The following is a 7,649-nucleotide window of genomic DNA, read 5'->3' as shown; positions in this document are numbered from 1 at the left end:
GCTCGATCAGGATATTTCGCACAGCCAACGAACCTCCTTCCATTGTTTACCTTTGTTGATGCTCGGCGAATTGGAGCTCTAAACCCACAGAAGCAGTATGATTCCTGCCACTGGCCCAATGAAATTTGAGAAGACCCTGAATTCGATGAACTCATCTCTTCAAGCTTTTAGGGTTCACTCAATTCTACACGAATTAGGCGAAATTGGAACTCCAAATCTTGGGGTTTACCTTCGAAACATCAAGAGAAACACGAACATGTTAATTACTCAACATGATTTGAAGGAATTTTGATTTTAGGTTTTCGAACGAACGAAGAAATTGAGAAGAAGCAGAAAATTGGGGAAAGAAGAACAAGTTCTAGAGCTTATATAGGTCTCCCAACATTTTCAGACAAATATACCCTTTGCCACGTCACTTAGTTAAACGGCGTTTTCTCCATTTCTGCATTCCTTGTAACGGCGCAAACCACAGTCCTTTTTTTTGTAATAACAAACAACAAGGGTTTTTTTGGAACAACATCAAACCACAGGGTTTTTTTTTTCGGAATTTACCCTATTATCAAATAATGAATATAAGTTCAGTAGTTAGTAGGGATGACAACGGATAGGGTATCCATGGGTAGTGTCAATCCCAAACTCTTACCCGTTTATTTTTTAATTACGCGTATCCTTCCTATTACCCTAACGAGTATATGTTTTGCATCCCATACCCGTCCCATTTAATTCACGAGTATCCTTATCCGTTAAGAATCAATAAACACTACAAAAAAACCGCGCATTGGGTACAAGATTTGGAGACAGTTTAAATATATTGTCTTCAATTTTTATTTTAAAATTATTATTAAGAACTAATTTATTTATTGTCCCAGATTGTTATAATTTTAATATTAGGGACAGTTTTATAAAATCATCAAAATTTATTATTTAATATCAAAATACACATGGACGATCCAAATCAAGATATTTCATTTTTTTTCCAAATCAAGTCACGATCTTCAACACAAATTCCCTTTCTCGTCTCATCCCATCCCATCCCATCCCATTGATCGATTCCTTCACCCTTAGACTCACCAGTCACCACCTCTAGTCCACGCCATCGCCTACCAGTAAAGCGCTATCTAGTCGAGTTCTCGTCTCTCTATCCTCGATGGTAATGTCTTTGTCGAAAAATTTCGGTCATCTATTCCTTCCCGGCGACACAATCAGTTTAAGTCTGTAAGTCCTTATCTCAATTCGATATTAGTTTCTGCAATTTTACAATAGCTTCTAGTTCTATTGTAAGTTACATCTTCTTTAATTTATACTTGTCTTGCGGTTTTCCTATTTGATTAATTCTCTATCGCCCTCTTAATTCTGATTATTTGATTTTGGATTTGTCTTTCGTATACTTGATTTCAATTAGGGTTTTTAAGATTTAGGATATTTATTCTGTAGTTATTTTTAAATTGATTACATTGATTAAGTCTTTAGTTTGAAGAAAGTATAAAGGTCTGATTCTGGTTTGATTGGGTGTGTTATTGAGTAATTTTACTTTTAATTGTTGAAAAGATGTATATTGGACAGAGCTTTCATATTTTTGAACATCTAGAAATCCAAATTTCACTATCTTAATCTTGACTTTAATAAAATCACCACTATAGTTTTTCTTTATTTTAATATAATCATTAATAAGTCATATGTTTGATATATATGATCAAACAAAAATAATATGTACATAACATAGTCATATATATTATGGATGTAATTTCTCCGGGCACAAACCTATAGGCCCAAGTGATTTGTACATAGTAATACCTTATGCACAACACATAGGAATGCCAGGTTATTGAAGAGAGATTCCCCTTCTATCTTTGCTGCTGTAATTTGTTCATTAATACTTTGAAGAGCAAGAAAACATGCAACTTGTTTATAGTCCTCTAGCTTTTTGCTTCTTCAAGAGCTCCCATTCTTGGCCATTGGTATTGGGATAAGCACATGTTATAAAGTATCTGTAATTATCATGATAGGATGCTATTATTTCATTCTAATATCTCTCTGAATTTGGATAAGTAAATTTGTCAATTTGTTTTAACCCTGCAATTACTGCAGAAATATGAGTAAATAGCAGTACTTTGCATCTTCTATTTGATTGTAGGTCCATTACTATGTCCAGTCCATTCACACATTCAAATGAATCAATATCAGGGTCCTAATAGGTTAAAAAATCTAGAAAAATCCTGACATTAGAAATGCTTACAAGAATTAAGCAATTAAAATTCAATCTTTAATTGGTGACAACATTGACTAGAGTAGAGAAGTTGTTCAACCAGATAGAGATGTGCTAGAAGCTCAGCATAGAGAATTAAGAGAACAACATGAAAGATCATATCATGAGAGACAACAAAGGGAACAGGAGGAGGGAGAGAGAGAGAATGGAGAGAGAGAGAGAGAGAGAGAGAGAGAGAGAGAGAAAAGGCATCTGCTGGAGCTTGAGAATAAGCAGAAAGGGCTGCAGTTCAGAGAGCAGCAGTAGATGTAAGAGAAAGAGCAGAAAAGGCAGCAGCAGAAGCAAGAGAAAGAGTTAATGTAGAAGCAAAAGAGCGTGATACATGTGTGAGAGAGAGAGAGAAAGTTATTGTTGCGAGGGCTGATTCTGATGCTAGACAGAGAGAAGAATGAGTTGCTGTTGAAAAGGCTGCTGCAGAGGCTCGAGAAAGGGCGGCTGCTGCCGCAAGAGCAAACCAACAAAGGAATGAAAATTACCTTGAATCATTCATCACTTCTCATATAAGCAGTGCATCAAAGGCTAGGGCTAACCCTTCGTTGAGAATCAATAGCTATTATTATCGGTCTCATCGATTCACCACTAGGATAAGTGGGTTAATTTCTAAACTTCTATTGCAAGATCCATTTTTTAATACCCAGAATAAGGGAGGGTCCGAAACTGCCAAAAGGACATATGTTGGAACCACAACTAACAAGAAGAAGGCACCTTCAACTAAAAATATTATTGATGATCTATCTACAACCTTTGGAGGTAGTTGTGATTTATCTATTTAAATGTTATTTTTCTAATCATTTAGGTCTTTTTCAGTTTTGCATTGGCCTAACCAGATTTTTGTTTGCAAAAGGTACGAGAACAACTGGTGATTTCCCAAAGGTTGAAGGGGAGACTGAGGAAAGACGAGAAGCTAGGTTGGAGCGCCATCAAAAGACCCAAGAGTGTGTGACAAGTTTTGTTTTATACGTGTTCTTAATGGAGTTCCACATGTTTCCATTTAGCTACTCGCCATATTAGATCAAAATGTGTTAATTGTTAAGTATTTTTCTTTTTCTTCAGGCAAGTACTAGCTCATAAGAATCAAAGGAACCTAGCTAAGAGAGATGTAAGTGGTACAAGTATATTTTATCAAGATTCTTTTTCACCCAAAAAAAATATCAGGATTTTCAATATGGAACTGCAGTCAAGGACACAGACTTTCACTTTCCCTTTTTTATCTACCACACTCTCCATGTACAGGCCAAAACACTGAATTCAGAGTATTAATTTAAAGGTTGTTGCTTTAGTGCTTGTTCTTGCTTGTGTAATTGGATATGGAGCACTATGAGACTATCAAAGATATTGGATTATGGAATTTTAGAGTAGCCAAGCTGGTTAGAGATAAATAGACAAAAGAGCTTTTTGCTGTTAAGTTTATTGAAAGAGGTCTCAAGGTCTATAGTGTTCTTTAATTATCCTTGTTTGTGGCAAATTTTCTGTGATTCAATTTTCTATTTGCTGTTTAATTTTGTTCTGCAATCTAGGATTCATCATTTGGTTTTGTGTTTGTAGATTGATGAAGATGTTTAAAGCGAAATAATGAACCATCTATCACTTAAGCATCCCAATATAGTCAGATTTAAAGAGGTTTGTATCTGAATTATTTTGCTCATTTCTTTATTTTTAGTCATTAATGTATGCTGCACTAGCCGAGCTGCTACTTTGCTCTGCTAAAATAGACTTCCATGAATAGTACATATGATACAAAGACAAGTTTGATCATCTTTCCTTGGTCGTCCCCTATTTTATCAAGAAGCAAAGTAGTATATGTCCACTAATAATGTCGGCGGATTAACTTTCCTTGCATAAAGCACTCTAATTAGAGCTAACTAATTTCTAGTGTTTCTACTGTTGAGTTTAACACAATTCGAGATGTTATAATTTCAGGTCCCGTTAACACCTACCAATCTAGCCATTTAATGGAGTATGCTACAGGCGGAGAGCTCTTTGACAGGATATGTAATTCTGGTAGATCTAGTGAAGGTGACGTAAATCATAGCACAAAAAATTGTGTTTAATGAAACAGACTGAATCTTCATATTGACAGGTAAAACCTTCTCAGTTGCTATTCTTGTATTTATGGCCAAGGAAAAAAAGAGAAAAATTGTCCACTGTAAACCCCATTTGGAGTTATTTTTCTTAGTCAATGATATTGGAAATTTGAATTCTTACTTTAGAAAAATTTATTTGAAAGTAAGTTGTATTATGTTATGTTTGTTGTAATGATTGATATGTGAATCACCTTTTTCCTGAAACATGGAGTACAACAAAAGGCATATATCATTGCCTGCTTAGAACAATGTAGAATGGCATTTCTTTATCTCCATTTTCTAGTTGATTTTTGTTTTCCCTTGATTATGCTGCTACAAAATTATGTATTCTGCATATTATAGATATACAGGTGACGCAGGGAAATGATCTAGAAACAACTGATGTGATAAACAAAATCTGTGAAAGTTGGAGATAAATCAATCTTGTTTATGCCGTCTTTCCAGAGCACAATGAGGCTCCATCAAGTTGCTTCACTAATCAAATTCAACCCTATAGAAAGGACCAACTTGAAATCTCTAAGTGAAGGTACTTTATGAAAAATCTATCATCAAGTTCCTATATATTATGTCGCTTGTCCATTTCATTTATTGTTATATAGCCCATATCAGTTGTTAAAATACTCTAATAGCATGGACACTGACATTTATTCTTGTTATCGTGTCCTCATCATGGAGTCTTATACAGTGGAATATCAGTTTAAACAATCAAATACAATTGAGTTGCATATGTTATTGCAGTTGCTGATCTGTTTGTTTGCAGTTGTTTGTTCTTAATAAAGTTTCAATTTTCATTGTAAAGTTAGTTTTCAATGTTGAGCATTCTCTGGTCCAATTGCTGTTTTTGTTTCTGTATTCCTGATTTATCCGTCACTACTCTTCTCCGCATCATTTACTAAAACAGCTTCTGGTTCCGGCGGACGAATAATCATTGAGTCCTCCTCTTTTCGGACAACACATCAACACATTAGTTCGTTTGAATATATATATATATATATAAAGGGAAACATTTAATGGGGATGATTATCCTTTTAAAAGTCGTCTCTTATGTAGGGGACGACAATTGTCCTTTTATTTGGATACAAAAAAAATGTCCCTCAAGAATAGGGACATAAATCGTCTCTTATGTATGGAGACGACAATCGTCCTTTTATTTGGAGACAAAAAAAGGGTCTCGTAAGAGTAAGGACGAAAGTTGTCCCCTTTGCATAGGGACGATTATAGTCCTTACAAACGGGGACGATAATTGTCCTTTAAATTAGGGACAACATTTGTCCTTATTGGTTAGGACGATAATTGTCCCACAAAATGGGGACGACATCAACTTTTTCGTCCCCTATAGCATTGGGTATGCTCGCATAAGAGACGAAACAAGGGGACAAAAAAAATTGTCCCTAAAAGTATAGGGGACAAATTTTTTTATTTTTGGAGACAATTTTAACTGTCCCCAATAACCATTTTTTTTGTAGTGAAATAAAACAAAAAATATTACAAATTTAACAAAGTATAAATTTAATAAATCACTAATCTAAAAATTAAACAAATTGAACCTTAATCAATAAAAATAAAGTAGTTTAGTGGTATCGCTTAATGGTCGAAGAACAAAAGGTTGGTGTTCAAATCTCAAATCTTACATCTAAAACACAATAATATTTTTTAATATATAAACAAGTTATGACGTGTAACAGGTATCTTGGGGGGGTCTTCCCATACCCATCTCATTACCCTAACGGGTAATGGTTTTGATCCTATACTTGTCCCATACCATGTAGTCCCATTAGGGTCGGATAGTACCGGGTACCCGCGGGTAGAGTATCCATTGCCATCATTAGTAGTTAAAAAAATCCAGTTAAGTCAAGAAATAACTTATTATGATAAATCAAAATATTTAATTTAAACTTTTAAATTTATATTATCAAATAATGAATATAAATTCAGTAGTTAATTATAATATTTATTAAACAGTTAATATTTATATTATATCACACTTATAATTTAATACTTATTTTTAAATATTTCATTTTTAATTAAAAAAAATTAAATTGAACTCATGAGGCAGTCTCATCCACAAAACCTTTAGGTACTTCCGGTTCATTATTCTGGTTCTAACTCTGATTCTGGCTCTTTTCTGAGTCGGAAGGAATGTAGTCTTTCCCTTTATCTTCCCTGTCTCCTTACTCACCCTCCCTTTCCCACTCGGTGTATAGATATGCCACCATTTATCTATTTCATTTGATAAACACTTAATCATGTTTGTGATCTAATTATTCTATGCATTTTGTAGCTGTTGTGGCACACATATGATCTACTACTACAGCCCCATATTGAGGCGCTATTTCCTAGACAAGAAGTAGTTGCTGAGCAATACCTCAGTAATAGGGAAGATTATAAGGGGCTCGCCTAGAGATGGACTGAGGAGTATGCAATATGGATATGAGGGGCTCCAAATGTGGTTCTCCTTTAAATTCCAAATTTCCTAAACTATCTTGACTAAGAGAAAGGAGATTTGGAATTTGAAGGAGAATCGAAAGGCAACACTCAACTCCCATTTGTAATATAACGCAGAGCTTGCTATTCAGTTCATATATATATATATATATGTATATTCAAGTCATATCAAAAGACATCTTACCGTTTGCAAGGCATATCAGAATATACAAGTAGGCTAAATTGACCCTTTTACAATGTTCCTCCCACTTGGATTGTACTCGTTGAACAATAAACTTGGTAATGAGGTTTATGATGATGTCACCACAAGGGACTCTCTTTGTGCTGAATGCATCATAAATCTATCACCATGTTGAATGCTTTTTTTACGTTAACAAGCCAAGTGAAAAGGAACATCATAAGAGTATGACCAATCTCAATGAACATTTTCATGCATGCACATAATCAGTTCTAGCTTTCATGCATGGTTAAGGTATTCAACCAATGAACATTCATAGCAATGCACATACATAACCCTTGACAATATACTTGCCACTTGGATTGTACTCATTGAAAAGTGAGCACGGTGATGAAGTTTGCAATGCTCTAACCACAAGTTCATAACTTCTGCTGATAGCATCGAAAACCCATCACCATTCTGAATGGTTTCAATCAGATGACAAGCCAAGTGGAAGATATATTGTAAACCTATCTCAGCATCACCCACAACAACATCATACATGTAACTAATCGGCTACATGCCCAATGAACATTCATACACAAACTCAATCAGTTCTAGCTTCCTAAACAGAACATAAAACATAAACATGCTTCATACACATACACATATTCAATCAGTTCTAGCTTCCTGAACA

General features: G+C 34.7%; 1 long non-coding RNA gene across 4 annotated transcripts; it reads left to right on the top strand.

Annotated features, from left to right (window-relative positions):
- Positions 1-962: 962 nt before the first annotated feature.
- LOC136207968 (uncharacterized) lies at positions 963-6,995 on the top strand. 4 transcript variants are annotated; one of them, XR_010676987.1, is made up of 8 exons: positions 963-1,215; positions 2,135-3,016; positions 3,111-3,201; positions 3,320-3,365; positions 3,812-3,886; positions 4,187-4,346; positions 4,693-4,876; positions 6,632-6,995. It is a non-coding gene; the product is annotated as an uncharacterized lncRNA (long non-coding RNA). The 4 variants fall into 4 exon arrangements; XR_010676988.1 differs by having other exon boundaries at positions 963-3,016; positions 4,701-4,876; XR_010676986.1 differs by having other exon boundaries at positions 965-3,019.
- Positions 6,996-7,649: the final 654 nt, after the last annotated feature.

This window comes from Euphorbia lathyris, chromosome 10 (assembly GCF_963576675.1).
Source record: "Euphorbia lathyris chromosome 10, ddEupLath1.1, whole genome shotgun sequence".
In the NCBI taxonomy this organism is placed as follows: domain Eukaryota; kingdom Viridiplantae; phylum Streptophyta; class Magnoliopsida; order Malpighiales; family Euphorbiaceae; genus Euphorbia; species Euphorbia lathyris.
The sequence above is the reverse complement of the archived record's forward strand: the minus strand, read 5'-3'. Positions and strand labels throughout refer to the sequence as shown.